The following is a 14,003-nucleotide window of genomic DNA, read 5'->3' as shown; positions in this document are numbered from 1 at the left end:
ATATTGTTATAAGGATAGAGTGCAATGTGACCAATTAAGCTAATTTAGAGATAATGTGCAGACGGGAAAACATGATACTTATTCATTCCAAATGAAGCTGAGAATATTTGTAGGTAGTAGTTAAAAAAAATGTAGCTACACCTCCCTCATAAATAGACAGGAATGTATCCCTCAAAGAGCTTTTATAAAAACAAATTCACATTTTTACAGTGCTCAGCTTGGAGTTAAATATCTGGCACTAGTATCCTGCCTGCAACATGGAGCTTTGATTAGTCCTGAACCACAGCCACCCTGCTTTTCTTTGCTAAACTATTCTTTTCGCTCATCTTCATCAGTACCTGCACATCATAGCATCATTTTATTCACCCATTTTCTCTTAGCTTTCATCTCTGCCTTCACCTCTTATTTCATACCCAGGGTTTTCCCAGCTCATTTTCCACAAGTATGCTGTCTCTGCTCCTGCATCCCAATCCCTCCTTCCATCTCGCACCTTTCATCCTCTCCCCATCATGTCCCAAAGAAATCCTTAGATATTCTCTCCTTCAAATTCATATTTCTATCCTTTTTCGGGGTATAAAAAAGTATATCCATTTTGTGAGCTTCAACTTCTGTTCCCCTACTTCATCCAATATTTTCCTATCCCGTCATTTTTTTTTTCCACATCACAATTCAGGTTCCCTTTTCACATGCCTTTTATTTCCCCTTTCTTCCCTCTTCCCCCCATCATGCCTCCAGTTGGTGAGCTCATTCTATCCTGACCTACTTTCTGCTACCATCTTACATCCCGTCTCTTCTTTCACTCATCTTTTCTCAGTAACATTATTATCGTTTGATATGGCCATGTGCTGTAGGTGACACTGGCAACTTATGTAGGAAAAATGAAAGTTTTCTTTGACCAAAACAATCCTGTTGTTTTACAACCTCAATTCTGCAGAAGTTGGGACCAATGTATAAAGTGTTAAAAAAAAACAAAAAAAACAATGCGAGGCACATGAATCCATATGTTTTTCACAGTGGAAAACAAAGTTTTTAAAATGAGTAAACATACGATTTTAGGAAAAAACATTTCCTCATTTTTAACTTGATGGCATCAACACATAAAAAAAAATGACACGAGACTGGAAAAGCGAGTCATAAAAACCTGCATTTCCAAATTGTGAAACAATTTCAGAAAAATCTTCTGACATTAAATCCCAAAGATCTTTGGGTACTCATCATCTACAGTACATACAATCAAAAGAAGATGATAAGTACTACAGAATCTGTGCACGGCACAAGGCTGAAAATCAATATGCTCATGCTCATGGTTTTCAGGCCCTGAGGCACCACTGCATTAAAAATGGGCATGATTCGGTCATGTCAATGAATGCATGGGCTCAGAAACACTTGTAGAAATCAGTATCTGGAAACAGTTCTTGTTTTTACAGGCGATGCATTTTAAAGCTCTATAATATAAAAAAGAAGTCAGAAATTTCACCATCTTCACTGGCCAAAAAAACATAGTTAAAATGGACTGAAGCAAAGTGGAAAGCTGTTCTGTGCTCAGATGAATCAAAATTTGTAATTGTTTTTGGAAAACATGGTCTGCATCTTAAACTAAAGAGGACAGGGACCATTCTGCCTGCATGACAATTACAATGACACTAAATATTGATTGGCAACCAAATCCTTAACTCCAGTTCATGTCAAGCAAAAAGGTGGTCAAAATATTGAGCTTCCTTTTTTTCTGTTTAGTTTTCGTAGAGATACACCAGTTGCTCTGACAGTTTAAGATAAAGTGAGGGGCCTTTAGGCAGAAAATTTGTCAGGGGCACAAACAAGGACTTCAGCTTTTTCATTGAGTTCAAGAAAAAATGAAGTCCCTGTTTGTGCTTCTGACAAATTTCCTACTAAGAACCTCAGATATATAACTGAATGTCATCTGCATAGCAGTGATAAAACATTTCCTTAAAGGTGCTCAAAATGTGCTACAGAGGGAATAGAAGGCCCCAAAACAGAATCTTGTGGCACACTGTATGTAAGAGAAGTGGCAAAGGAGCTGTACTTAGAAACAGCCACAGAAAAGCATCATTCAGGTAGAAATGATGCAAAGGAGAACCAGACACCCACCCAATATCTGAGCCTCTTCAGCAAAATATGAACAATATCAAAAGCAGAGGTAAGGTCTAACATCAGCAAAACGAAACATCACTTTACAACAAAATGCCACTGGACACACTAAGAAGAGCAGTTTCTGTAGAATAAACCAGTAATGTGTTGATTATAGTGAGCACTCAAAGACCAATAGACTGAAACAGGAGAGAGAACAGGAGGAATCTTTCAGTGAGTCAACCAATTTTACCATCTTCAGTAAAGAAACAGGTGAAAACTTTCTGAAATAGCACGCCGAGCTGATGCAGGAACACACAATGAAGATGCTGATGGACAAGTATTATTTCACGTCATGTGAAAAAATAGGGAAAGCAGGTGGAGCAGGAGTAACAATATCACTAAGTGTTAAATAACACCTTACGATTACCTCTGCTCTTTGTAACAAGGTTTGAAAAAGACAAAATAGTTTATGAGGCTATTTCTCATTTTTGTCTGGACATATAAATGGCATCTAAACATCACAGATCGTTATTTTAGGTAGGCATCCTAAACTCATATTGTTACACTTTCAAAATAAGAGTTACAATCTGCCTTTCTGGGATCAAATTCAACGTCAGTGGTTTCCAAAGGGTGTGCTGGGATTTTGTATCTAAATAGTTAGTTTGTTGTATCAACACATTGTGTGCAATAATACAAAAGTAAAATCTATACTCCAAAAATACTTCAGTCAAAAACAAGCAAAAAAAAACAAACAAACAAAAAAAAAAAAACCCCACCAAAAACATATCAGTCACAGGGTAAGTCATTCTATTTGCACAAGATTTGCACATGGATGGTGGGCGTTACCAGAGGTGACACATCAAAAGGCCTTGAGGAGGACAGTAATATTTGTGCAGGGGGGGGGATTGGATCTTTTTCTTCTGCAGAATAAACCACAACTAACCACCACTGCAGAAGACCAACAGAGAGGAAAACACGTCTCTCTATAGACAGTATAAAGAGAGCCACCTGTCTTAAAGCTTTAGATGCATCAGGGATGTCAACAGTGCTAACCCTGAAGGTGTTATCTGTCAGGAGAAGTTTCCTAATCTTAACACTGTGGCAAGCATGATTAAAAGACTGTGGGAAACCAAAGACCCTGGCCTAAAAGAAGCTTCAAACGAGAGCTGGAGCTGAACCAGAAGCAGCTGTGTTGAGAGAAAGTATCTGCTAATGTGGTGAAGGTAAGCAGCCCATGGTGCAAAGCAGAAGAAAGCTGACACAATAGCAACAACACTTACAGGAAGACTGCTAGGTCAAGATGTCGCTATGAAATTACCATAAAATGAGCAATGAAAAACATATGACGTTTTAAAAAAAAAATTAAATAGAGCATGCTTGTTCACAATGACTTTCAACAATCACATGTGCTAACAATTCTCATACAAAAACTTTCAGCACGCTGCGCTGGAGCTCTCACTTTGTCAGCCAAGGCAATTACCCGTGTATTTACAGCGGAACACTGAACTCAGTTTACTGTCACCTTATGCAATATGCCACAAAAAATGCGAATAAAATAATGGGCTTATTTTTTTAATCACGTCAAAAACTTCACACTTTGGGTTTCTTTTTTAGGAAAAGAGTAAAAGTGAGCTGTTATTGGTAAGTGTAATTAGATGGCAGTTGTGCTAAGGTCACAACAAGGACGAAGCAAGTTTACAACTGGCAAATATTTTTAGATTTTAAATACCATACCTATTCTCTTTAAAATGTTATCTTCTTGAAATGTTCGATAACTTACTTTAACGCAAACTCCTCGTTTGCTCCCATTTGATCTGGAAATTGTTTCGCGCCAGTCCAGCAGAGGGCGCCTGCTCCAAAATACCGGAAGTGATTGGCCATTTCCGTCCAATCAGTAGGTATTTATTTTTGCCAATAAGGGAAGACAAAAAGAAAAATAAGTCTGGATTTTGCAGTTTTACATTAAAATTTATTCGTTTTTACTCATAGTCAAATGTATTATAGTGCGAACAAGATATCTTATTCTTTCAACAAGGGGAAACAGCGCTATCTCTTAAACATATTAGAAGATGTGACAGGGAATACTAAACTGGCAGTAAACCCATAGTGAAGACATTTGGCTTACTATATCCTACAACACTAAGTTTTTAAGGAGATTTTGTATTGGACAAGCAGTCTTTTTTGGTCCCCAAACAACACATCTTAATTGTTGTTCTATCCACATGTGATACAATGATATGCCAGACATAAATGTACTAAAGTATAGATTGTCTCTTTTCCCTGGCTGTCTCCACTTCTCATTTGATTTGACCTAGATATCAAAGAAGACCTGGATATTTTAAGGCACTAGAGTATTTAACTGTAACCCTTAATTATCTGGGCAAAGAAATTTGCCACTTAACCCATAAGTGTGTCTAACTGAGAGCCTCCCAGCAACCTTAACCTTCATATTCTCTTGGTAACCTTGGTGATGATTGTATTAATAACTCTGATGCACAATTAAATTCTTAAAAGCACCATGGATGTTTTGAATTCAGGTTGATAGAATGACTGGATCAGTAAATATTATATAAGTATCACAGAATGTACTGCACTAGCACATATACCAATACAAGAGCATACATGCAATCTCGCAAATGAATTACTTCATTTGTGAGATTTTCTTTCTTTTAATTTATAATACTCTTTGCATACACTTTGTAAACCATCCCACCTGCCATGTCTGACTCCGACCTTTAACTGCATCCCAATCCAAAACCAAGTTTTACCCTTCAAGCAACCCTTTGAAGGAGCACATACCCGGGAGCTTGTGCTTACTTTCCAAAAGTATCTAAAGGCATTTCATGTGTCTTGCCTTATATAATATTTACTGTGTGAAAAGAAAATATATCCAAAGTATTTAAATTGAGAAGAAGGAGAGCAAATCAAAAAAGGTCTCTTGAGGAGGACTGTTTTTTTCCACTCCGCTTTTATTTTTTGTGCTGCTTGTTTTTGAAAGTGTCTTCAGTCATTCACAGTTTCTCCATAACCCCAGACGGGAAAAACATCCTTCATTCACACTTCATGAAGTGCGACATATTCTAACTGCACACTAATCCATTTTCTACTCTCCACTTTACCCTTAACAACTAATCAGCGGCTCTATTTTCCTCCAGCTGAGTTCCTGGAGAATTTTGATTGCCCTACCCTTTGGTGAGTTTAACCTTGACATTAGTCACAAAATGATGAAACGTTAATGAATATGGATAAAAACTAGATGTAAATGTGTGAAGTATAAAGAAAACGTGTGAGGAAATAAGTCATTGTCACTTTGACAGTGAAATGGGAAGAGGGTGACAGCAACCAGAGCCTGTATGTTTGTCCCTTGAGAGAGTGAGAACAGTTAGACTTTCACTATTTCTTAGATAAACCACCAACTGCTCCACTAATTACCTTTTGCCCTAATTTATGTTGGGTTAAACTTTTCTCATCTTTTTTTTCTCAGTTTTGTTAGTCTCCTTGTCTTTCTTCATGTCTGATTTATTATCAAATGGGAATACTACACATCAACTCACCTCACAAAAAATACTTGAAGTGTAGACGTAACTGAACAAATAAACTTTTTTTTTTTTTTGGTATGTAGTTAACTTTTAAAAGAAAAAAATGTTTATCTGAGTCATCAAGGCTGAAAAGACCAAAAACAGCAGACATTTATGGTATTTTTTCATGTATAGGGTTCTCACAACTGCATCAAGAGCATATTAATAAGCCTAAATCCATCATTGCTTAGACAAAAAGACTTTCGAACTTACATAATATTATGCTAATACTTACCTTTTATGTTTATTTCATAGCTTCTAAGCATACAGTAAAGAAAAAAGAAGGAATATGGTAAACTGAAGATACTTATTTCTGTCACATTCCTGAAATATTTTTTATATACATATAAAATAAAGAAGACAAACCTATCATAAGGCCAGGCACAGGTCTATTTAACGGAGCACAAAAATTCACTTTTGAGACCACATTCAATGCATCTTCACTGAGCTACAGCATAACTATATTTGAATTGAAAATTAGCATCAACATCAAAACCATTAAAGTGGATCAAAGGTCTTCCATTAGTAATATTTTCCACATTAAAGGTTGGACAAAATGTAAAAGTGCTGTAATAATGGCTTCGGTATCATTTAGAAGGCCTACTTTCAAATTAATGGCATGTTAATGCACCCTTTAAGTCTGCATTTTTCAGTCTGTTTAGGACAGTTTGTGTTTGTAACCTGCACTGATTGATGGATTTATCATCCTCTTGGGAGGAGGTGCAGCTAGCTATTAATGTCTGTGAAGGTTCTCAGTCATCCAGGTCATCGTAGTCTAAGGAGCTTGGAAAGAAAAGGACTGGACTGGACTTCTTTAAGTTGCTTGAAGACGTTTCACCTCTCATCCGAGAAGCTTCTTTAGTTCTAAGGGTCAAATGGTGGGGAGTCCCAGATTTAAACCCAGTAGGAGTTTCCCCCCAAAGAGGGACAAAGGACCCCCTGATGATCCTCTACCTAATCACATGAGCCAAGGTGTGAAAGCAGGTGTGGGTCCCAATCAGCCAGGGTTTCGGGTGAGCTCATTGTGAAACCTGGCCCCACCCTATCATGTGATTTCCTGAGGTCAGATGGCCCAGGATGTGAGTGGGCGTTAAGGCTAGCTATTAATGCAACTTTAACATTCTCTATCATTGCCACACAGTTCACAAGACAGAACAGTTTACTATTAACACAGCCTGTAGATTTGAATTCATTAACTCCAATATGGATCTCTATAAAGTCTGGGTATGTAGCATACAGTAGAAATGTTAAGATGGTGTTGCTGAAAGATCAAGGCTTGTGGCTGGAAAATTCAAACTACAGTGCTAAAAAAAACTTGTCCGCGGGTTCTTCACTACTTCTCTTCGACATTTCACTGTTATTTAATCTATTTTAAATACAATCAACTTCAGATCTTAATAAACATTTCTCAGAACCTTGTGAATTAAATTGCCCGCCACTGAAATGTATTCATATTTCTTTCATTTCTCACAGACGTGACACAAGTATTGCTGTATGAAACTGATGGAATGGTGCAAACCAGATGTTTTCATATATTTCTGTTTTTCCCGCCATTAGCTCTGGACACTTTATTTTCAATGCTAGATTGACAGTTGTGACCCAGCAGCAAATGATTTTGCCAACCGACAACAAGGGATCACAGAGAGTTTTGCATTAGAAAAAATATCACTTAACCAAGGGTCTCTGAGACACGTTGTTCGTGTCATTTCTACATCAGTAAAACATATCAGGGAATAACCTCCAAAACAGCATATAAACCCTATTGAACAACAGAACCTCTGAGCATTATTGTCCAGGTGTCCTCTGGGCTGAAAATAAGCTTTAGCGATAATAAATTAGTGTGCTAGCAGAGCTCAGTTCAGTTCTGTGATCCTCACGTCTTTGTGTAAGCCTCCATTATTATCGGCCTTCAGTGGGAGGACACTGCTCAGACGAGCTCTTCGTTTTCTTCTTTGTGATGTTTGCTGCAGGTATTAGACCATGGTAAAGATGAGCTGTACTGCAGTATATTGAATTAGCCATTTCTAACTTTTCCAGAACTGAGCACAATCCTTCAATGATTATTCACTCAGGGACAAGACTGCGTCATCAAAATAGGATTTCAGCCTTTGTGATCAAAATAATACTGATAATAACTGGCTGTTTTTATTGGTGTCTTTCACAGAGTCCGAGGACACCCTATAATTCATCAAACCAGAATTATTTCTGGTTTGATGAATTTAAATAATTTATGAATTTAATTTTATGAATTTAAGCACCTAGACTTAAAATGAAATTGATTATGATGTAACCGGATTATATTTGAATTAAAGCTTTGCTCGTGTACAGCTCATTTGAGCGGTGTTTTACAGCGTCCAGTAAGTTATAGAGGACTGATTATTAGTGAGGGAAGTACCAGGACTACGATGCTGTGCCGCAGAATGCTGGGGCTCCCATGTTGCCGAGCATAGGAAACATTGCAAACAGGTCTGTTAAATCTGGGATTTTTAAAAAAAAAAAAAAAAAAAAGGGGGGGGGGGGGGGGGTTGTATCTGGTACAAGCCTGAAGTCTATGAATAAGCAGCAATCTTGTGGGTTCATTATATCAATAGATAACAACATTTATTTAGAGGTTCCTTTATACATTAAAGGATTTCAACACATGGGCATAAGAGAAATGGCACTTTCACCAAACAGGTGGACGATCTTTTTAATATGACCTTATTAAAATGGATATATAAAGAATATGTGAAACAAGAAGTGTGACAGAAAAGTAACACATGCGCACACAGTTTGACATGTCCTAAAATACTGCAAGGCAGGATGTGTTAATGAACAAGGTCTGTAATTAAAGCCTTGTGATCTGACACAGCTGCTTACGTTATGCTGAGACACATGACAGCCAGGCTGAGATGTGAGGCTGAGTTGAGAAAAGGACTTCGTGATAGTTTTAAACAGGAGCTGAAGCACAGGAGTTTAAGACAGATCATAGCTTGTCATTATTCTAGCCAATTAATCGTACTACTTAAATACTTGTTTTCATTTCTTCATCATTTGCTCTTCTTTTTTGTAATGTAGGCATCCATAAGGCCAAAAGCTGAATACCAAATATTGTAAAATTTTGCAGTTAAACTCCATGCCATACCCAGATCTCCAGATATTAAAAGCTGTGCTCTCTTATCACTAAGAGTCAGAATTTTGATGAGCCTTTCCATATTTTATATTATCTTTTAATCTATTTCCTTGTAGTGAGCTGGGCGGGAATGAAAATTAAGCAATTAAAGGACGTCAACTGCTGTCATAAAAACTATTTTCCAGTGACACTTTAGGATGACCTGGATCTGTGCCAGGAAAATTTCATCATCCAGCAGGCAATTTGCCTGTCAGTCCTTCAGTGTCCCAACACTGCGGGCTGTTTTCACCCCAGCTACTGAAATATTGTCTCAGACCCGCTTATATTCCACAATATGCTTTATTTCTTTATCTCTGTCTGTTTTTTTATGTCATGTCATTTTGATCAAGTCAGAGGCGGCTGTGATAGGCAGACCTTCTTCTACCATTTACACAATTAGCATATCTGCTGTTATGTACAACTCTTGTATAGGTCTGCAAGACTGATTAGGTTGTTGCATTATAATATTACTAAAAGCTGCAGCTATATTAACAAAGTAGCTTCAAACGTTTTCATGTCAAAATGATGCTGATGAGAGCAGTAAGAGCTGATCAAAGCAATGAAGCTGCAGATGAAAGATAAAACAGTTAGTTGAATCTGCAAAAGGGCACAATAGAACTGGGGGAGATGCAAAGTGGAAAACTCACTGCATGTATACGTTTACGGATGGATGACTACTTGTCTCCTGCCAAAGAAATCAATATTTAATTCCCTTCGCAGTTTTAATTTTCGATCTAAAATGCTGATACTGCCGACTGTTAGAGTGACTATCGAGACAAACCTCTTGAATTTCTGTTTCTACAAGTGGACAGGAACAAGGGGAGGATCACTGGCAGTCTGTTCCAGAGCAACAGTTAAAGCTCGTTACTGCAAAAACTGCTTGCAATTTACTCAAGAACAGATTGTCTGCCATTTGTTGTCGGTGTAAGCTGTTTCTTGACAGATGCCCTCCAATGCATGTCTGCCAATTTTTTTTAAAAAAAAGAAAAAAAAGAAAAGAAAGGGAAAATGTGTGCTATTTTTTGGGTTTCTGCATCCCTGAACTTGCTAGGCGACTACAGACAGATTTCTGTGATTCTGATTTTCCTTAGTTCTGATGTTTTTTGTTGTTGTTGGAATAGGAACATCTGAGTACCTTTAAATTCAAATTCAAATTTTATTTGTCACATACACAGTCATACACAGTACGATATGCAGTGAAATGCTCAGACAACTGCTCGTGACCTAAAGAAAAAAAAAGAATATGAATATGAATAAGATAGGAAATAGATATGAAAATTAAAAAGGGTAAATTTAACTAGGAAGGAATAAAATAAAATATAAAAATTAAGTTAAAAATTAGATAATTTTTATATTTTATTTTATTATTTTATTTATTATTTCTATTCATGCCATCCAGAGTGGGATATGAAAGCTTGCCTGCCTCACGGTTCATTTGGCGAGCCAGAAGGGCAACACAACTGGCCTATCAAAACGATTTGTTTAAGGATAACATACAGCAAACCTTTATTTTTGTGGAAATGATGGTCCAGAGGACACCCTGATATTTTATTCAGGCATTGCACCAGCGGAAGATTGTCTATTTTACTTTGAAGTTGTGGTTTATATTGATGCTAAATTTGCAATCTTTAGGGATAAAAAAAAAATCGAGACAACACGTAAATGCCAAAAATGCAGTAACACTAATGGCCACTTAAGGCTTGCTTCAAAAGCATGACATTCCCAGAGGGTATGGCATGCTTTTCTTCAATCATAAAATAACATGATTACAGCCTGGCACAAAAACATTTTCAATCTTCAGAATCTTTCCTTCATAATGACTGAGCGGGGTAACTTTCATTTCATTTTATTGTATTTATTTTTTTAAATAACTCACCCATTTTGCTACTGTCGAGGTTGTAAGTGGGGCTGCTTCGATGGATGGAGTGATGGAGCCTTTCTGGACATTTTATTGGGATTTTCTAGAAAATAATAAGAACTATTGAGCCAGAGATAAAAAGGTTTCTTCCTGTTAAAAAGGACTTTTCCTTCCCACTGTCGCCAAGTACTTGCTCACAGGGGGGGGGGGGGTCAACTGAGTGTTGGGCTTTTCTCTGTATTATTGTAGGGTCTTTACCTTATAGCACCTTGAGGTGACTATTGTGATCCGGTGTTGTATAAATACTAGTATTTATGACCCTATTACTAAGCTCTCATTGACAAATAGATGATATATACCAAGGCAACGAAGATTCCAGGTTCAGAGTCCACAGACCAGTGAGTGACATCAGTGGCATCTTTTATAAAGTGGAAGCAAAATGGTAGCGTAGCATCAGCAAAGTGCAGAGTGCTGAAACTAATGGGTGACATCATAGGGGTTACTTGAGGAATGGGAAATGAATCCTGTCATTAATCAATTAGCTGGTTATAAGAACCCCAACCCTGTCACAGACAGCCTAAATTTTGCATTAATACTGCAGATGTATCCATTTTCATCGCAACTCTGCAACAAATGCTTGCTGCAACATGTCTCAGAAAGATATTTTTATATAGATTTATCCATAATCAAGTTTGTCTGATTGCGTTTGACAGCGTTAAAACCAGGGACAGTGTGCTATCTTTCTTGTGGCAGAAACTGCAAATAATGGCTACAACACTGATAGAATGATATGTTGATCCCTTAAATTCTTAGAAGTGCATACACAGTATTCAGAAAGCTGCGGTATCATGATACTCCAACATACAAGCCTAATGCAATAAGTGGAACCAGTCACTTTCCTTTACATTTTCATATACCCTGAGAGAACAAGAGTAAACAAAGGAGCCCGAGACGAAGATGAATAAAAGTAATTTTCTATTTTCTTTTTCTCCCTTCGAGTTCAAACACACAAGCGCAACAAAAACACAGTGCATAAATGGGGTCATGCTGCATTCTGCGGTGTGTTGTGTTGCATAAACCCAAATCATCAAGCAAGCTATCAACATCTGAAGAGATACATACAGTATGCAGTAATAGGCTGAGTCATCTAAATCACTCTTCAGCAGGGTGCAAGCTACAGAGAAAAGATAAAGTGATGGAATGCACCCGGTTTGTAAATGTGTTTTTCTGCATAAATACAACCTCAAAACCGAGCATGCTGAATATAAAAATAATGCAGTCATCATTTAATCATGGAAACATGCATTCGCTCTCTAAGTTTATTCTTGGTGTTAACTTTCAAAGAACCTACATCGTATATTTTTATGATTTGTAGGTTTCATTTTATTTATGTTACGCACCGTAATTTTATTTGTTATTTGCTATTTGCTATTCATAATCTACACCCAAAGTAATTTGGATTAGTCAAATATTTAACAACAGATGGAATTGGCATTATAATGTGGAAAGGCTTGAAATGATAAACTGACATCAACTTATCTATATTCTGCAGTTGCTGTTGGCTCTGTTGAAGATTATAATGGCATTCAGCTCATTGTTTTAGTTTTACAATTAGACATTTTGATTCAGTCTCACGGCTCTCCTGTACTCACTGTGGAAACTTTGCCAAGAACAAGCAACAAACAGGCAAAGTAAGCGACTAGCTGGAGAAGAATATGGAGCATTTATCAAATAAGGTGCTAGCCATTTTTATCTGTGACAAATTTACTTTGCATTATGCGAAGTTAGTCTTTTATTATTGAAAGTCTGGGTGTGTAACCATAAATGTTTTGAAAAGAAATCAAATCTGAACTGAATGTATGGTTTGATTTAGATAAATGAAACATTTTGAGTTTCTACACCTTTAGAAAATTTCGGACCAACATCCGTCAGCAACTGTGCTGGTTGATGAGATTTATACCTCAGTTTCGTTATGCAATGTTTGTCGACAGCCGCCTGTGGAATATGAAAAATTAACACTGCCTTCTAAAGAAATCTCCAAAAAATGGAACTAATGATCTGGAAGATGTAGATGTAACTAGGGTCTGTTCCATTCCTCTGTGAGGGTCTTTAGAGAAGTATGTTTCTTAAAACTGCCAAAAAAAGCTCCATTAGTCACAGAAAAATAGGTTTTGTGGGAAGCAAATGAATACTGGTGTGGATGGGTCATTAGTGAGCTTTAGACTAGAGAGAGGCTGAATGGAGCCATTTTATCAGGCAGAATACAGAATCCATCATGGCTCTTTGAGCCAAAGAAGAAAAGATATCTCAAGTGAGCACATTGGACTGAACCTGAACACGAATGAGCATGAAATCAAGGTAAGTGGAGATATCTAGGCCAAGAGGCTATGCTTGTTAGCTAAGAGTATTATACTTTGACTTTGGAAACACAAAAGGGAGATAAGCTATTTAACAGGTGCTACGTAAACGAAAGATGAATGAACATGGTGGGTGCACATAGGTCACAATTAATGGGATCTGATTTTAGACACATTTTATGTAGCTATAGTGTGGAAACTCAATCTGAATGTTTAGTTTTAGCTATCAGTGGCATATTCAGGGGGCTTTGATGGTCGACATTTAGACCATTATTATTTTTATAGTATATTATTCTAAAACAAATTTACAATAAATATATGAATACATAAAAAGAAGAGTATGAATAGTGTGTAGAATTCGAAGACCACCACGTTTAAAGGTTTGTTTTCCTCTAAGAGGCTGAACTAAGAAAGGAATAATAGAAAGTGAAAAGTGAAGTGGGACCGATGTCAGTACATTTACGATTTTACAGTCGTACAGAACTTCAGATGGACATCATCTTTCACTTAGAGATCCATTTACAGGTGCAAAAGTAACAAGTCTGTGAGATTTCTTGACTTCCCTTTTCACTAAAACAACACCATCACTGTCATTTTCGTCTCTATTATGCACACTCTGTGCTCGCTGTGTCTACATGGCTCCATGCTGTAAATAGCATAATGGTAGAAAAGTCTCTTCCATACATCTTGAAAGCATGACAAAAAGAACCTGTCAGTAGTTAAGGCTGAGCCTTTGATCACATTTTCTCTGTATTTCAGAAAGACACAAAGGAAGAATAATTGGCAGAAAAATAGAAAAAAAGACTTGTCAATGTCACTTCTAACACTTCTTAAAACCCCCCAAAAAACAAAAAACTGGCCTGAGCACTATTGGGTGGCATTGAGGAGACAACAGCTATATCATTTGAAAATGTGTATGGCAAAAATCTGATGTATATATGACTTATGTCTCCATATTTTACCTGGGT

General features: G+C 37.1%; 1 protein-coding gene across 1 annotated transcript in view; it reads right to left on the bottom strand.

Annotated features, from left to right (window-relative positions):
* adcy2a (adenylate cyclase 2a) overlaps positions 1-3,922 on the bottom strand; it is a 67,215-nt gene extending 63,293 nt beyond the window's left edge. Inside the window, exon 1 of the mRNA XM_035913687.2 lies at positions 3,872-3,922. The gene's annotated coding sequence lies outside the window, so the exon portion shown is untranslated. The remainder of the gene's footprint in view (positions 1-3,871) is intronic.
* Between the last annotated feature and the right edge of the window lie 10,081 nt (positions 3,923-14,003).

This window comes from Neolamprologus brichardi, chromosome 11 (assembly GCF_056152115.1).
Source record: "Neolamprologus brichardi isolate AB-2024 chromosome 11, ASM5615211v1, whole genome shotgun sequence".
Classification (NCBI taxonomy): Eukaryota; Metazoa; Chordata; class Actinopteri; order Cichliformes; family Cichlidae; genus Neolamprologus; species Neolamprologus brichardi.
The sequence above is the reverse complement of the archived record's forward strand: the minus strand, read 5'-3'. Positions and strand labels throughout refer to the sequence as shown.